At 49.2% G+C, this 18,799-nt stretch overlaps 1 protein-coding gene across 7 annotated transcripts in view; it reads right to left on the bottom strand.

Annotated features, from left to right (window-relative positions):
• The window catches only part of LOC105275819 (protein bric-a-brac 2), a 266,959-nt gene that overhangs the window by 245,471 nt on the left and 2,689 nt on the right, over positions 1 to 18,799 (bottom strand). The gene's annotated exons all lie outside the window — the stretch shown is intronic.

Genomic DNA, 18,799 nt, shown 5'->3' with positions numbered 1-18,799 from the left:
TTTTTCAACAATTTCGCTTGCCGTGAGAGAAAGGCGGATTGCCATTTTGATACCTAAACGGTAATAAGAATCCTTCATCCGTGTGTATGTGTATACGTAAGACAAGGCATATGATTCTGCAAGCTTGAGATACCTTCGATGCCATCGGGGGAATTTTCGCGCTCTCCGCGGAAACGATACGAAAAGTGGTACACGAAAGAGAGCAGGAAACTAGACCGGTGGCGTGAGGGGGAACAGCGGGGAGAGGCGAGCACCGAGAGCGGGTGCATAGAACCGACCGAACGGGATGCACGTGCAGGTGCATCGGTAGTGGGGGGCAAACGGGAATTCGCGCTGTCGCACCCGCGCATTTACCCCACCCCCTCGTCGCAGGGCGCAGGATTACGGTACCACCCCTGGCCGCCCGGTGCCCAGGCCCTCTGTTTTTAGTCCCGCTTTTTTTTCGCCGATTGGCCGCCCGTCCCGCCAGCCGGCGATGCGCCGTTCGCGGATCGGACTCGCGTGGGCGTTCGTTTTCCCGATGCGTCGTTTTTTAACCCGCTGTTCGTGTGCCGCTGTTCGATTCCACATCGCGAGGGAAATCCGAGCGCGCGCGATCGCCGATCCGCCGTCCGTCGCGGAACACCAGAATTGTCGCTTCCCCCCGAAATACGATCAACGGGCGCGTTAATTAATAAACACCTCGCGCGCGACACTCGGCCGCTGTTAAGTTTCGGCACTTCCGGCACTCTCGTTGGGATCTCACGCTCTTTCGCTTCGAGGGTGGAAAATGCGAATCGGTGATCGGCAAGAGATCGTCATGAAATACGACATACAACGCAGAAACTGATCTGTGAAATTCTACGAAATATTATATTTTTATTCTTGTCAAGCATACCGATGTTTAGTTGCATAATTGTCATCATACGTGCGCGACATCGCTAAAGCGCGTAACGTTTGAAAAATTCGTAAACGTCTCCGCGAATGCGCTTCCTGGCAGGAAGAACGGTCTCGCGTGTCACGTGACCGTGGAAGCTGCACGTGCCGGTGATCTGCGGCACGTTTTACGTACTACGTGGTAAAGGCGCGTCGGCGTCGCGTCGCCGTGACACTTTACGCTCGTCGACTGAATACATTAAGTCTTTCTCTTTTCCTCTTTCCCTCTCTTGCTCTGTCTGTGCCGGCTCTCGCCCTTTTCCTTTTCCTTTCAACGTTTCCTGAGAGCGCGGAAAAGAGGCGAGCCCGGCACAAGCGCGATCCTTCCGCTTTAAGGACAACCTGCCTCCAGCGAAGCGCCGTCCTAGCCGACTTGGAAAGTTTCGTCCACCGCGTGCGACGGGTCAGAGTTCATTCCGATTTGTTTACTCCTGCTTCACACTTTTGTCTGTGTATCTTAATTAGGAGCGTGCCGCGCGTTTTGTCCCGATATCGCGTGAGAAATTATACTCCTCGCAAGATTACCTCATCGAAAATTCTACGACCGCGTTTTTGCATTTGAGTATCACTTCGCAATTTATTTTTCTTGTCGTTTGCTTAGGATATTCATAAGTTTTTTACATATTACGATATAAAGTTTTTTTCGTTTGCAATGCTCTGTAATTCGAGATTACCTGGAATGGATTTAATTTCAAAGGTGCTTTGATTTGTTTTCTTCTGCGATAAACGTAGTTGGCGCGAAGTATCTACTGAATAATTTGCAAATTGTAAATAAAATAAGTGGATAATAGATTTTACTAGCTTTTCAAGTACGACCGGAAATTGCAGTCTGCGATTCAGCTTGCATTTCCGACCTGAACGATTCGACCAGAGGAGCTATGGAAATTATTTAAAAAAACGGGAACAGAGGACTATTATAAACTGAAAAAACAGTCGGGCAATGTAATGAAGTTTTTCACTTCCGCCGATTTAGCGTGAGCGCGCCATGATTTAATAGTCCTTCGAAATTTTATAAATGTTCTATTTCCGTAAGTTCGTCGGCGTTGCAAGCTCATGATGATCTAACTAATGTATGTGGTTGTGACATTCCGAGAAACGCGGCATTAAAAGCACACAACCCACATTCTTAAATGAGCGAGAACGTGTAGACTGATTTCTGTTCCATTACATACGTTATTTCGCAAGATTGCATCACGCTTGCACAGCGATGGCATTATATGGAGGCACATGGGGTCTCCTTTCATTTTCACGCGATCGGAGAGAGTGGATTTTGTTTCTGTAGATCCCGGATAGTTCTTAGTTTCGGCGAGGAAAGCAGGAGGAGAGCCAGGAAAGTGCTCTTAATCCGAACTTTGCCGCTGCCTCGAGTCCGGAATACTAATATTTAATCGACGACGCAGTTTGAAGTACTGTCGCCGGTTTGCGCTTCGTAATAGCGAGCGAGCGAGCGAGCGAGCGCACGCCCCAGATTAACGTATCTTGACGTAATGTTTGCCGTATGACGGGGATTCTTAGAAAATCGAGATTTACGACGCCGAGCCGCGTAAAATCGACGTGTATGCTCCAGCGCCTCGACAAAAATCTATAAAACACGCGACCGAGCGAACTTTGAAACTCGAGACGTCATTGCACTGCACGGAAAATGAATCACGACTCGATGTCCAAGAAAAGCGACTTGCATACAAAAGTATCGCATTCTTAATCTATAAAATCATTGTCACATGGAAATGGATGTGCTAAAATCAATCGCGAAATTGTACACAAAATGTCAAATTCGTTACTTTACGCTAAACGAAATCGCTGATCAGAATTTCGGTAAATCTCCATGATTTTATGGTATTCATTTTTCTTATAAAAGAATCGATCCTTGAGAGCAATGTGTGTTTCTCTGGTGGAACAGAAGGGAAGAATAATGTGGATTAAAAAACCTCGTTGTTGACACTGCTACGATTATTGACAAGCCATTAATTTGCGTACTTTTACAAGTTTCCATCTTAGTAGTAAATGTAAAGGAGGAGAATTTACGACGCCGAGGGACTTCCTGCACTTGAAAGCAAGCCGGTAAATTTGCTTTCATACGTCGACTTGTCGTGTGCATCGGCAACTTTGTAGGTACTTTTCCCGCTTAACGATAAATAAATCAAAGAAACACAGGTTTGCAAAGCGCTTGCATTATGACTCAGATATCACGTATAAGATTTCGCGAAATGGACAGTATTATCTTACAGTTTCGTGCATCGAGAATACAAAAATTATTCACGAAGAATCGACGCCTCGAAGTCGCTCGCAAGCAGTCATTAAATTTTAATCAAACTTCTCGTATCCAAGCATGCCTTCTTACTATAAACATTAGATTCAGCAAATGTCGATATATCTTCTTCTACGACTTTTGTCTTTTTGTTTTACTATAACGAAATCTTGACAGCGACTACGATCTCGTTTTCATGCATTAGAGATCCGTTTTCAGACGTCGGCGGCGACCGTCGCGCGGGATCCTCTCCGCGAGCGAATCGCGGAGAATTCAAGACGAGACCAGACGGTACGGGCGAGACGAGACGAGACGAGACGAGACGAGACGAGACGGGGCTGCTGCGACGAGTGGGAACACGTTTCGAGGGGGTGTTTTTGCACCGGCGGAAGTTTTAACGCAATTACACGAGCGACTCCTGGCGCCTCTCCTCTGTGCCTCTGTCCTCCTTCTCTGCCCCTTGTGGCACCCTCAACTCCCTTCTCCTCTTAGCCCCCTTTCCTCAGCGCCCTCCTCTCACCCTCTCATTTTCCGCCACCCTCACAACCACCACCCACCACTTCCTCGCCCACGAACCTACTTTGGCTCGTACTTTATCTTTATCTGTTTCCCGCCCCCTTCTCCTCCTACTTCTGCTCTCCTTCCTTCTCTTTCTTCCCCTCTCTTTCCTCCTCCCTCGCCGCGCACGTCATTCCGCATTATTTTCATTTTATCCTCAGCAATCTTGGTTAATGCAATACCCCCCGTCGTCCGGGAACCCTTTTTTATTTTGCGTTTGAATATTCTATCGCGTTACCACGCCGTGGAAACCTCGCGACCGTAGCCGGGGTGGCAGGAGGAAGGGGACGACACCCCGGAACCCACGATGGCGTAGCACTTTGCTTCCGAGCGATAAAGATCCTCTCGGTCTCGCCTTCGACCGACGTGGCACGAGCTCATCCGCGAACCAGGAGGAGATTCTCTCGTACGATACAGCTGCCGCAAACGCATTCTTTTCGCTGTGAAAAAAGGAGGGTTGTCGAAAGGGAAGTTCCTCGAGCTGCTTCCGATCGAATTGACGAGCCTCGATTCTTCCTTTGCGATCCAGTATCTGTACTCTCGTTCAACGCGGTATCGAAAGAAAATCTCATTATTTAAACTGTGAAGGAAACTTGTGCAAAATATTTCAAAATAAATATCCATAAATTTAAAATTACAGTTTTTCAGAGACGCCAGTCGCAGCGCTGTCTCAAATCTCGAAATAGTTCTTTTCGCGAGATTATCTTGATCAAGATATTTATTTTTATTAACTTGGAAACTATCAAAGAGAGTGATAGGTTTGAGTACAAAATTATCAGAGCTCTTTATAAGAGCTTTTAAGTGCTTCAACTCGAGAGGTCGTCGTGAAACTGCTAATTTGCGCGGATACGATTGATTCGGAGTTAGGCTCTTGACACGAGCCCAAGTGGTGGGTTACTTCCGGTGAGACGAGTGTCTCCTTCACAGGCTCCTCAGTGGGACGCATCGATCGGTGGTGCATCCTTCGCGTTGGACATCCCTCAAAACAGACGCGGATCGCCGCCGCCGTCGACTTACTTTTCGCGAGTCACCGCGTACATAGCCGGGCGCAAGACGTCCGCGCGACGTGGTATCGATCGCCAGATTAATTTGTAGTCCAGACAATGGGCCGCCATCTCTGCCGTCTCCGGCGATACATCGAACGTAACGTAACGTTACGTTGTTTCGTCCGGACGCCTTTAGTACCACCCAGTACACCCTTTCTTCCTCTCTTCCGTCTGCCCTTACTCCGCGCGTTCTGAAATAAAACGGACGGGATGGCGCGATGATCCTGCCGGGAGATATCGCGCGCCTTTATTTTGCCTAAGATATTTCCAGTCGTGGATCTTATCTTCACGCTTACGAATACTCGACACGGGGATGGTCGTGCTTCTTCCTCCCTGCGTGTGCGGAGTCTTTTGGTACCCTTGGCAATGGCACGCCGTGTTTTGCGCGTCCACTGATGCGAATTCCCGAAGTTCCATTCGCATAATTGGATTATTTATTTCAGCTGAAAGACTCGTGTTTTCTGTTCGCGCGAATAACAGATCGCAGAGTTCTACCGTGTTATATAAATCAAGGAATTCGAGTATTCAAGAGTAAGATAAAGATGGATAACTCTCCCGCTGGCATGTTATCAAGTAAACGTAATCTTTCCTCGTAATCGAAAAAAAAATAATTTTGCCGGAAAGATTAAAGTACATGAAATATTTTTATGATTGTTTATACACGTGTCTCCGATGTATCTTGAAGTAGCTATCCATCGCTCGCGCTCCCCTTAAAACTGGCCTTCCGCACTTTGCAGCGATGCGTTTCGCGCATACGTTTCTGGGCCTTTTTTATCTGATCCAGACCACAATGCAAGTATCCGCCCGCTTATCCGTGCACACTTCCGGGTTTAAACGCGGACGCCGAACGAGTTCCTCCGACGATTTCGCTTTGAAGATGCAATCTTCCACGATTGCAAGTTCTCGCCCGTCACTTCCTCGATATGCAAACGGCTCATTTCTGAATAAACTCAGATCGATATTTGGCAGAGTCCATCTTTCTTGAGGCTTCTCTTGGCGCGCTACGTGTCTGCGTGTGTTTAGAAAAAGAATTGTTGATCCGCCGTCTTTTTCGCAGGAACAAATTATTTGTCTTCCCCGCGTTCACGCACGCTCTCGCGACAATGGCGAGAAAATTCCGCTCTGAAAGTAGTTTAGCGTCGCCTTACGACTTCTGCCTCTGCGCGAAAGCGGAAAAACATTCAGCGAGGCAGGTGTGAAATTCAAGCGGCGTGAAACTCGCGTTCGGCGATCGGCACGCGCGCGTACACCGCCACCTCCCTCGAAACGCAATCTCGCCCGGCACAATGGAGTATAGAATTTTTAATACGCCGCCGGGTAATGCGAAACGAGGCGCGAGACAATGGCTGTTTCTCGGGACCGATTCCCGCTCCTTTATCTCGACCCGGCGTTTCCTATATGAACCGATACAGTCGTCGCCGTCGACGACGCGAAAGCCCGATGTCGACAATCGGCGCGAAATTCGCGAATGCGCGCGTCAACGATCGTATTCTCGCGATGCATTGGAACTCGCGCGCCCGCATCTTCCGATTAGATCGAGTCTTCCTCTACGCGGTCGCAAATTGAGACAATTTTCCGGACACGGAGAACGAGATGTCCGTACCATCATCCGATGTTCACGAAAGTTTCACATTCGCGTTCCCTTGAAAAAGCCGCGGATAATGCGAGCGCTTCCAGATCGAACACGGAGATACGAGACGAAGTGAGAAACTCTCAGAAACGTGCGGCGATTACGTGCGTATTATTACCGAGCTATTCAAATGTATATAATATGCACGTACCTACACATATTGCGTTCCCGATGGAAATCTTCGAAGCAGGCCGAATGAATCAGATCGACACAGAAATTTCCGCCGCGTGAGTCATCGACGTAAACGAAATTATATTTCTGCCGCCTAATGGCAACGCTCGTGTATTAACATTCGCCGAGCTGGCGAAGAAATTTGTGTGCGCGCTCGCGCGCGCGCGTGCTGGTGACTCAGCCTTCTCCTCCTCCACCCCCTTCTAGATACAGCCGCTAGAATATATAAATACGTAAGGCGCTCTCGTCGTGTACCGACGAGCGTCGATTAATCTTCGTGATATCTCGATCGATCCACGCGAGATGACGGCCGGAATCGCGCTCGCCGCTGCCTTCCGTCTCAGTATACCGGTATAAGGATACAAGGCGCTGCGCTGCCGATTATCAGATTTTCCTGAAAGATACGAGGCGGCGCATTTTCGATTATCTGACATTATTTCAGAACGGGATACACGATCTCGCCGAGGTCGATGCAAATTTCACGAAATACTGCTGTGTAACAGCGGCGAGGCTTCGTGGGAAATAGATGCGTTGTAACGATAAACGCCAGAATCCACCGCGTAAGATTCAACGGTGATAAATGACGCGAATCTCAATGTTCGGATATACGGCTCCGAGTAGATTTCATTGTGGCACGCTCTTAAATTGAACGTCAAAAATTTCAGCGCGCGCCCGGGGAACTCGCGCGAAGCTTTAAGCTTCGAGAGTCGATGCCGAGCCCATTTTCCAGCAGTCTCTTTCCTCGATGATGGATTTGAATGACGTTATTTGGAAACTAGATGCTGTCGGGCGCGCCAGATATTTTCGTGAAAATCCGCACGCACGACGACGCGCAGGACGCGTTGGGACGCGGAGATGCGCGGCGCGGAGTACGCGAGGTCTCGCCCTTGATATCCCATTAGATGAAATTATAAGCCGGGCGACTCGCGGGAATAAAAAAGGTCAGAGGCCGCGTGGGGGAGAGGACGGGGTAGGGGGCAGAGACGCGCGCAAATTTCTATACGGCGATTACGGGGGCGGGGCATTATTGCATCTATTATTTCCGCAGGTTGCACGCGCCCATTATTCCTGGGGAGGCTCTCTCCCTCTCCCTCTCCCTCTCCCTCTCCCTCTCTCTTTCTCTCTTTTTTTATTTTCGGCTCGATGTCAGCGCTGGAGCGAAAGCGCCCGGATGTGTAGCAACGAACGACGAGAGTTTCATCGGCGAGAACGGAGAGGACGGAAGGGGACTGCGCGGGGGTTGAGGTGGGCCTGGGCTGCTGCCGGTACCGTAATCGAATATCCTAGAATTTAATTTCTATCGGTTCGTCCCGCGCGTCCGACTTTCATATCGCGCTTTTTTGCGACAGTCATTAAATCTAATTTATCGTGACGCTCGCGTTTTTCAGGCATGTGCACCACGGCCCCGCCGTCCCTGCCGCTCCCGGCAGCGATGTAACGCGGTCTGAAAAAAACGGGCCCCTTGGCCGAGATCCCTGTGCTCCCTGTCTCTCTTCCACACCCCCGAAGCCGAGCCGGCGCCGCAATTGCGCTCTCATCTCTCTTCCGCTCGCGCGTATACGTGTAATTCTTCCCTTTGTAATTGAATACTATAAATTAATCCTTTGATTTATCCTTTGATGCAGCGTTTTAAATTTCATGCGCGTCACTGAAGCGATCAACAATCGCTACCTTGTATATGGTGGAGGTTGATAAGCGCGGATACAAAGAAACTCCGCGCTGTCACGCAATTTAATGAAAAGTCCGATATCAGTCACTCAGGCCTCGGTTACATTTTATCTCTCCTGCGCCGGACGGAAGATGCGATCGCAATTATGCGCGCGTAGTTGGCGACGCCATTTTTAATGAGGATATGTGACCGTCTGACCATCAAATGTGCCCCAAATACCCATCAATTCTATCCCCCTGCTCGCTTCCTCCTCGAGGAAGCCTCTTTCGATCGAGCTCACTCGATATTCCGTTTTGCTGTTTGGCGTGTCGCCGGCCGATACGGCGGAGAGTGCGGCGAATCCGCGCCGCGCCGGCAGTTTCGCAGCGGAATTCCGCTCGGAAGAGCAAGCCCCGCCGCGCGCCCCCAAGAGCGATCGGGAGAAAAAATTACGAACGCGCGTCGCGCGCTATCATCCACCGGGAGTGAGCATTTCGTCTTTTTTTCCCCTCCCTCGCTCGTCGCCGCATGCCGCCGCGCGCTGGCAGGAGTCCAAAGGACGACGAGCGGTCTCGCACGCCGCTGATCGATCGCTGATCGAGCGGAACGAGGAGCAGGCAGGTAGAGAGGAGATGTGCCACACTCGTCGCACTCTCATCTCTGCCTCTCGCAGCATCACATCGCTCGCTCGCTTGCGCACGCGGCTCGCCCGCGCAGATAACGACGAGAGGTTATAAATCTCCTTCCGGTCGGAATCGGGAGCGAAGCAATCTGCGGAATGGTCCGGTCATCCGTCCATCAAGTCGCGCGCACCGCGACGTGCAGTCCACGTATTAATATATATCTGCGGGGGCGGTAGTGCGCTTGCATAGAGCCGTATGAGCCGTGTCTGCGTCTCTGTACAGGGTGTCCGAGAACGGGAGAAGCGCTGGGTGTACCTTAATCACGGTACCGACTGATCACCGCGAAGAAATTGCCAGGATAACGAGCATTGCGCAAAATTTTTATTGTAAATTCCGCCTCCGAGTCGATCTTTTTAAAACTATCAGTTCTCGCGGATCGTTCAGCGCTGTTTCCTCGTCTCAGAATTTTTTCAACTTTGTACAACGCTGGACATGCTCGTAGCTAAGCATTAAACTCACAAATCTCGTTACAGTAAAGCAAGATTTATTTAAATTGTTAATTATAGAGAGTAACGATGTTACCGGACGATCTTCAACCGTTCGTCTTGGTATCAAACGTGGAAACAAGATTTCACCGGGGTTTCCGTACCATTTCATGCGTGATGTTCTCTGGACACACTGTATACAGTACCGCACGTGTACGTACACGCGTGTCGCCCCGCATATGCACACGCATACGCGGCAGCAGTGCATCGGTTGCATGCCGCCGCGTTGCTGCAAGGACCGCTCTGTTTCTCCCCCGTCGCTCTTTCTGCCTCTCACCCCCTCTGTCTCTGTTGCACGTTCGAGTCCGGTATTTATGCGCGTTTCGATGGGAAAAGGCAGCGCAACTCGGACGCGACGCAAGATAATTTCTGATTTACCGCGAGCTCGCCGGAGCTGTCGCCCGCCGTACATCGCGCGGAGATCCGTCCTGCGCCGCATTTTCGAAATGGAAACCCACCCCCTTTCGCCGGTCCTCATCCCCGCGCCGTAACCCGCCGTCGCGATAGCGTTCCGGCAACGTTCGTTCGACGGAACTCGAAAAGGAAAAAAAAGGAAGGAAGAGAGAGAGGGAGGCCGTCGCGTATGCTCGGAAATCGGATGTGATCGTAAAAGTTAGATCGGCTGGCAAATTTGGTCGTTTCAAAAGTCGAGGCTGCGAGAGTGGGTTATGTAAATAAGTAATGACTGTGCTTTTTTGAACTTTTTTCGGCAGATGCGATCATCGTTGTTAGAAAAAGAGCACAGCTAAACGCGCTGAAGCCGCTAGTGCAAAATGATACACAGTGTAATTGTCGGAGAAAGGCAAGAACGCTGAAGAAACCCCTTTACAAGATCAGCATTTTTCCGGAACAGCGACTGTGCGTGATGATGAACGATAAGGGGAGTTTCGCCTCCCCCCGCTGTCCGCGCCGCCCTGTCGTGCATCGGGTACGAACGCGATGCGCCTTCGTTGCTGCATTTCTGATCGAATCCGGCGCACGCAACGGCCGACTGTTCCGCGGAATTTCAGAGCACAGAAATCGGAGGGGATTAAACATTCCCCGATAAATGCGCGCGGCCTTTCTTAGCAGCGATGATGATTCGCCTCGAAATTAATTCGTAACTGATCGGGCGGACCGGAACGCGCCGATGAGTTCGTCGAGGCTCGCCGACGCAGCCTGAAATCTGAAATATCAGGAAAGCGCGTGTCTCATCCGCGATTCAATCGCTCACCGCTTCGCGTGTGACTGGAGGTAATAATCGCGCGATTTTAATTTTATAATTGCTCGTCGCGGTACAAGTTTACGTTATCGTTGAACGTTACCGCTGACGGACACGAGACACTCGTGGCTTCGTCCTCGTCGCGCGGCATCGGAGTTACTGCCGGTAACTCGCCGGTCGACACAGTCGTGTTCCTATTCCCGGATGTCAAGTCGGCTGTTGCAAGCGTAATGGCCGTTTCGGCGAAGAAATTCAAAGTGCAGACGCGAGAGTCCCATCGCGAAAATCGCGACTGGGGAATTGAACGATAAAGAGCGGGGCGGCTAGCGGCGCGGAGTGTCCGCCGAACGGTACACCGCGGTCGTTACATTATTACGGGAAAGGTCGTTGCGGGAATTTCAAGTCGACGGGAGCGTCTTCCGAGCCGTCGTCCAGCTGAATGTTTCACGAATAGCTCCGCGGACGTTCTGGGTGGACGCGTATGCAACTTTTATCAACGAGCGGATCTTCCGCCTCCCTTTTTGACCATTTCCTTTTTTCCTCTCTCTCTCTCTCTCTTTCTCTATCCGTGTGTCTCCCTCTGGCCTCCGGTGAATTCTTCCAACCCCTTCGCGCTGTCCCGCACCCTCGCTCGCCGGGGTTTCGCTTGAAACGCTTGTCGTCGCTGAGGGGAAAATACCGGGGAACGCTAAGCGGTCGCGTTTTCCCGGCGTATTACTTAAGCGATCCAACATCGATTTCCGGTCCGACGGCATTTCCATGTCCGCGAAATAATGCATTCCCCGAGCGAGCGACGCCGCGAAGGTCGCCGTCTCCCGCGGGACCGAGCCAGACGCGGATTTCAGGGTAACTTTCGACTTTCGAGCACTCGAGAGAGCCGGCATTCGAGGCGAATTCTTCTGCAATTTTCAGCGCGCGCGCCTTAACTTAACCACTGCTCTGGAAAAATGGAACGTCGACGTCGCTATGAGGCTCGCTCTCTCTCCTTTCTCTTTCTCTCTCTTTCTTTTCATCGAAATAGTGCAGAAGGAGGGGAGCGATTTATAGAATTTTCTAAAGTGTCCGAAAAAGTAGCTTCCGCGCGGAGCTCTACTTGAGCTAACGATAACACCGAGTCATTTTTCACGGATAAAAATTAGTGCGTGATTGTTTCACGTGTTGTGCGGTGAAGACGTTGTTTTCGCGGCTGCGTAAGAAAGTGCGTCTCGGCAATTAAAATATTACTTGTTTGACAATTCTCTAATGCTCACGATTAAAAGCGTTGCTCTCGTCGCGCTGGCAAATACCAGCCGGAATTAACTCGCGTTGAAAATAGCAATTAAATATAGTGCAAGCGAATGTTATTCGCAATTACTTCGCGAGAAAAGATATTATTTAAAAGACGGTGCAGAGGAACGTTATGCGGCTTCCAGTAAAAATCTCTGGCTCCAAAAGACACAAGCGGAGAAGCAAGTATTATTTCGCAAAGTAGAAAATAAGGGACCGTGAAGGAAGTCGTCGCAAACAAACCACCGAGAACCAAGATACTTTCTCAAGTGAGATTTGGACCGATAACGAGTACTTTTTCGGTAGAGACACGATGTTTTAAAAAACTAGCATCAGCAAACTATACATATATTAATATATATATATATATATATATATATATATATATATAGATATATAGAAACTGAGACCGAAACTCAATTTTATCCATCAGTGTTAGTCAAAATCTGACAAATGAGATATAGATGATAAAATCTTACCGCATACGCTACTTCTAAAGTGCTTTAATGAAATTTTAATTCGTGGAAACATCGCGGGAACGTCTGAAACAAGATGTTACAAAATCGTGGTGAAAGATCGCGAGAAAAGAGTCCGCTGGCGAAAGGAAGCGTGAGGAATCCGCGGTACCCTATTTACCTACGTGCATTATCCCGCGGTTGTCGGTCGGCAACGATCCCGCGGAGATAAATCCTACGGAATGCATCCAATCCAGTTAACCTTCCGCGCGCGAGACGATTTCTGAAGGAAGGAAAGCTACAAGAAGCATCGCGCTCTCTCGGCGCGCCAAGGCAAGAAGAGAGACAGCGAGAGAGGGAGAGAGAGTGGAAAAAAAACAAAAGCAGAATCGTGGAAAAGGAATCGTTTGGTGGAGAGATATAAAAAGAGGAGAAGGGAGAGGGAAAAGAGGAGAAGGGAGAGGGAAAAGAGGAGCTTCCCTCCGTGGCAAAGAGGCAGCGGGCAGAGTGAGGGACCGGGAGAAGTTAAGTGCTCAGGCGCCTATGCGGTCCGGTTACCCCGGGATTATATTCCAAGTATTGCCATTATACGCGTAGTTTCCTAGGAAGGCAATTTTCGAAATATTTAAAATACATACCATTACCGCCGCTAAGCCGGCCCTTATTATAAAATAGTCCTCCACCGAGGGGCAAGGGTAGCTACGTAATACACTCCGAAGGTAGCGGCGAGAGGAGAGGTCCAGCGAGACCGGGTCCTCCTCCCTGCTTTCGAGATCTCGCGAGTGGCGGAACAACAGCGCATAAACCTGCTGCGCGGCACGCTGGTACCCACCAATTTCTTCCGGCTCGTTCTTGCGAATGACGCGACCGGGTGACGGGGAAGTCTCGAAAGAACCAAACGTACCTGTCGGAAAAGGGCCTGTCGGAGTCCTGCGGCTGTTCGCCGAGTTCGTGAGCCCGGCGGGCACACGTGTGTACGCGCGCCTACGAAAAGCTAGCGATCGCGTGCGAGCGTTGCGTGCGCCGATGCGACCGCTCGTGCGCAAAAACGGAAAAAAATAGAGAAATCCAGGAATCGGATTGAGGTACATCATCTACTTTGTAAGTGTAAATGCGAGATTTCCCCGTGAGAAACGCACGAAGGAGTCGCGCTCGCAAAGAGGTACAGAGCATATCGAGTGGGTCTTCATCTTAATTCTCTCAGAGGAGAGAATTGTCACTGTAGAAGAATTGATTTAAATCGCTGTCGTTCACTGGCGACAGCCAGATTTTCGGAAGTTCTCGTCATTCTGCGCTCAGAATATTTATAATAATATTAATTGATATTTCCAAGACGAGAAAATTTTCACAGTTCCTTCGATTCCTAACAAACTAGAATAACGGCTGAAAAATAGAAGCGAAAAGATCGGAATCGTTTTACGGAACTGAAAGCAGCTCTCGGGATCGATTCTTTTCGCGGTAGCGCGCAGAATGTATAAAGCCCGAGCGCTTGCTGGTGACTCGAAATCTCCGCGGGCAGTGTCGATACGCGTCAAAAAGCACGAGGGAGCTCTCTCGATCACCTCTGACAGCACGGTAATCGACTTGCAAGCGCGCGACGCGAGAGCGATACGGGACGGCCCCCGTTGCTCGTATCGCGATCGTTTTCTGGACGAAGGGTCGAAAGGAGGCGGACGAGACGACGGGGGATGGACGGGCGCGGAGGCGCGCGCGCATTTTAATACATCGGGAGCGGGCTTTTCAATTTTGAATCCCATCGGGACGATCCGTTCGCTCTTCTGATGTATCGCTTACGTTACGCGTTGATCAACGCGCGCGATCGACGTGTGCGCCACTTTTACGCGCGTTACGATCGTCTGAACAGACCGCACACGTACACGAAACACGTGAGAGACTCGGCCGCGATTGTATGCTCGACTCCCGACACGTTGTGCACAGGATGCAGAACACGTACAAGTGAGATGCACTTGCACACGCGCGAGCGTGCGAAAACACAATCAAGGCCGCGCCGGGCAAAAACACTAATTTAAACGGAACGAAGGAAATATGTAGTCACATCCGGTGTATCAGGATGAATGGCGCTCGGTTACTACAATTCACGATTTACTGTTTCGCGACTTTTTTCTCTGCCGACGCGTCGGGGATCCGTTCTCTCCTGCCCGGTCCCCTCTCGCCACCCTACTCCCCCCTGTCGACCTGTCCCTCTTTCGCTCTTCGTCTCTCTCTTGCTCTTTCTCTCGAGTCACCGGATACGTGGGAGAAGAGACAAAGAGGGAGAGGAGGAGAGGCAGCGACAGAGAGAGAGAGAGAGAGAGAGAGAGAGAGAGAGAGGCAGAGCGCGGGAGGACAGGACGATCCGGGAGGTAAAGCCGTTATTGCCAAAAAGGATAATGCGAGGGAAGATTAAATTTTTTTCGACCCGCCCTTTCGAGCTCCACCGACCGCGTGATCACGCTTTGCTGCTTCTCGTGTTGTACACTGTGTACACTTTTCAGGGGATGCGTTCGCTCCGTACTTCTCTATCTATTTCGTCATCACCCTCCGTGAGAGTCACACTTTTTGCAGCCAAGCCTGGTCTCACGATCATTTTAGGTCATTTCCAGAAACGCGTCGGTCTTACGCCGGTATTACTTTAACGTTCACCTTATCTCCGAAACCTTATCATCTTCGATTCTTCCTAATACTTTTATATCATGACGCCATGTACATAGATACCTAAATTTGATTAACGACATAATTCTACAAAAATGAGATATCCGTGTTTGATAAAAACTTTGATCAAATTTTGGTCTAATGCAACGTCGAATTACGCTCGCTTATCAAGATCTACATGTTATGAAAGATTATTGAACATTGAATATCGTTCATTGGAGTCGTTGAATTTGATTGCTATTTAATAATATCCCTCGCAGTTAATAATGAATCGCTGACCTGTTCCGTGGTATGCGAACGATCGCGCGATTAAACGATGCGATTAGGGCACGATTAAGCAGTCACGAGAGACGCATCGTGGGTCCGCGCGCGACAGGTGAAATATAATTTATATTTATATTTAAATCCCGTACGGTCCCATACCGAGCGTCGGGTCCGTTCGAGATATAAATAATTGTTGTCCCCGGTTTTCGTCGCCGGAGGCGGGCAATTCATAACTCAGGACGCTCCCCGTCCGATTCTCTAATTTCTGAGAGACTCTCTCGTAAGATCGCTACCTAGGAAAGGTAGGAACGTTATTTCACTATATTAGATTCGTTGATATATCCGAGGACACGTCTAATAAAATATCAAAAGTTATCGAACGAAATACCAATCGCAATAATCGGTTTTCTTATAATCGTGGCGATCATGGGCAGAGGGAGACGCAGTAAACAATGAAATATAATATTATTAAACGAAATGTCGGCTTGCTATTCGATAAATTGTTCTTATGATAATTTTGTCTCGTTGTATCTGTAACGGACTTTGGACTTTCGGCCGAAGTGTCTTAGCAATTCTCGTTCTTCGTGAAACTTTGGAGATAGGGCTCGTTATCGAAAGACTGGCTCTTGATGAAAAATAGACGCACACTCGAGACTTTCGTTCTCTGAGTGAGATAGAGTTATTAAAATTAGAATAAAACACTCCCATGCAGCGTTTACGATGCGCCCATTATATATACGCTACTCGTATGCATCGTTTCCGTTAGCTGAGATTTCGTCATTTCCTTTGTAGCGCATTCGTCTTACGTTTCCCTTAAACAAACTTATCTTAAACAAATTTGTCCCACAACTTTGACCCTAATACTAGATAAGCTGTCTATATATAAAAAAAATGTCGCTTTACCTTTTTCGCAGATTCCTTTCCTCGCCTCTTCAAAGAACTATGCACATTCTATTCCACCTATGTTGCAATTTACATCATGTATTTTATCGTATAAGTATTTTCTCCCGTACGAGAAGACTATACGTGCCGTAAGAAAAATCCCATATCGTCCCATGCTTAGTAGCCCCCTCGCAGCTTGGCATTCCCGGACTCGGCATTGGCTTCGCCCGCATCAATTAGGTATTTTAATCGGAAAGGCACCGCGGAATAGTTGCGATACTACAACGGCGCGCATTTACGATACGCGCGCGCAGGTATGCCCGGAGAATTGGAACGTGGTTGCGTTAACATAATGGAATTCCGCGGAATGTTATAACCATTATATACGTATAGCGGATTACGTCACGGCGGCTCGCCGACGTGCGCGCCCTGCGAGAGAGAAAAATAATGCCGCTTGTCGGTCGCTCACTTTAATTTCCTAGATTGAACCTGGCGACGCGAAGTAAGTCTCGCGCCGCGCTTTTCCGCGCGTAAATGCTCGTAAAGACAGTCTCTTCCCCACGCGCGCTAGTTCCTCTCGATGGCCAACGGTCTCGAGATTCCGGACGTGGACATAATTGACGACTATGAGAATTTACCGCGGATCGACATCCTCGTCCTTACCCAGGTAATCAAGTATGACCGACTTTTAAGTTGATTTGTAAGATCGAGAAATCATTTACTAGCATTTATAGTCGTCGAGTGATAATAATTATACGTTTAATTCTTCGATTGGCTCCGGTACTCTTATGCGACTTATGCAAAATTTTCATATTGCATAGGTATGTGACGTTAACGATACTTGAGATTTTTATTGTATCTAATGGATTATGTAAGCAATATAAAAACATAATTGCCAATGTAAATTATATTATATATATATATATATATATGTATATTACAACCGAGTGTGGAGACAGACCTTGAATAATACATCGGACTGTTTATTACCTCCGGTTGTGCAATTCTCGATTATAGTTTTTTTATGAAGCGGGAATACATACGCAGGGTTCTTTTACATTTATTTCTCATGCTAAAGGTCAATTTTATTAGTACAAGATGAAGCAATCATCTTGTACATCAATATCGCGGGATGAGATACGCTCGTTTCCCCGAAAGCGGGAAAAGAACATTTTGTCACGCGGAGCTAGCTGTCAAGCCTAAGAGTCGACGCAACCTGTCCCCAATGTCCGACGGTCGTCGTGCTAGTTACAAAACGGCTTGTAACTAGCCACACGCTTAATAACTTGCGCCGGTAGTGGACGATAAATAATGCAGGAGACACCGTCGTCCCGATGTAATTAACGAGAACAGTCGATACCCCGGGTGTGTGCATGTGTGTACATGTGAGTACGTGCATGTGTGTATCCGCGTGTGTAAACCGACGCACGTATCCGTGCGTGTGCATGATCGTGCGTGCGTGCGTGCGTGTCACGTACGCGCGCGCGGACGCGAACGAGCGCGGTCAATATTTGTCATCCGCTTTAACAAAAAGAACGTTACAAAACGCTCGGCCGGATGCACCCCGGCCAAATATTGACTGCGCTCATTGACGTTCATTGATACTCTCAATTAGCGCATACCGTCGAAGCCAATCGCCGGGTAATTGGGATGGTCCTCCACCTCCTCGTGCACCCTCCGCGGAAAAGCGCGCGGGCCTCTCTTTCCCAGTTCTCCCTCGCCCCGTTGCCGGACTCTGCCCTCTTTTCTCGCCGCTTCCGCCCTCCGTCAACCGTCGGACGGGAGCGGTTTCGGCGCGAAAATTCGCCGCGCGTTCGTATAATTGGCGGTAGCCGCGCGACTCGAGTCCGTTCGCGCGACTTTCCCGTACCGCAACGAGCCGAAAGAGCGGCCAATTATACGGGCCCGCTGTAGACAGAGAGAAGAGTTGCCGTGCTCTCCTAGAGAATCACCCCCGGGCCCGTTTGCCTCGACCGGGACGAACGCGTGCCCTAATGACGTGAGGCGCGCGCGGAACGCGAATCACCACGTTTCTCGTTAACGATTGTGGCCGCCGCCGATTGCGGCTACCCGAACCACGGCGGACACGTCTTCATCTGTCGGGAAAATTGGACCCGCGTGATTTCGGATTAATCGTTCCGGGGCGCGAAAACGGAGAGAAGTTTGCAGCGGGAGAAATGCCGCCGTAGCACGTTTCTTATTTCAATTCTGGCAAGCGGAGGAAACTTTTAATTGACTCTCTCGCCGCCGAATTACTTTCGAATGTTGGGCAAATATTGCGGAATGTTACTCCGTGCTTACCGCTTATTATCCGGTGCCCGAGCATGCGATATTATGCGAGTTTAGATATATATTGCGCATTCTTCAATCGCGACACGACGGCATTTATTTGATTATTTATTTCGCTCGTCAGCGCAGCGAGATTAGATTTGCAATAGCCAGCTTGGTAATGTACCATGATTTAAATTAGACGACTGATAGAATCGCATAGTTTATATTAGATATATGCAAATGCATCTTGTATGCACCTATACATCATTCAGATAAAGTCTGCAACAACTATTCATTTATACGCTACGGATCTAATCAATTTATTTTAATCGATACATTGCTTGAATCTGAATGCAGACCTAACGTTACTTCTGACGGAAGTCTGCTTTTCCCATCTCATTCTGACTAATAGCGACTGCAATCC

The sequence above is a fragment of the Ooceraea biroi genome, chromosome 11 (assembly GCF_003672135.1).
Source record: "Ooceraea biroi isolate clonal line C1 chromosome 11, Obir_v5.4, whole genome shotgun sequence".
Classification (NCBI taxonomy): Eukaryota; Metazoa; Arthropoda; class Insecta; order Hymenoptera; family Formicidae; genus Ooceraea; species Ooceraea biroi.
Note: the sequence above shows the minus strand (reverse complement) of the source record. Positions and strands in the feature narration are given on the sequence as shown.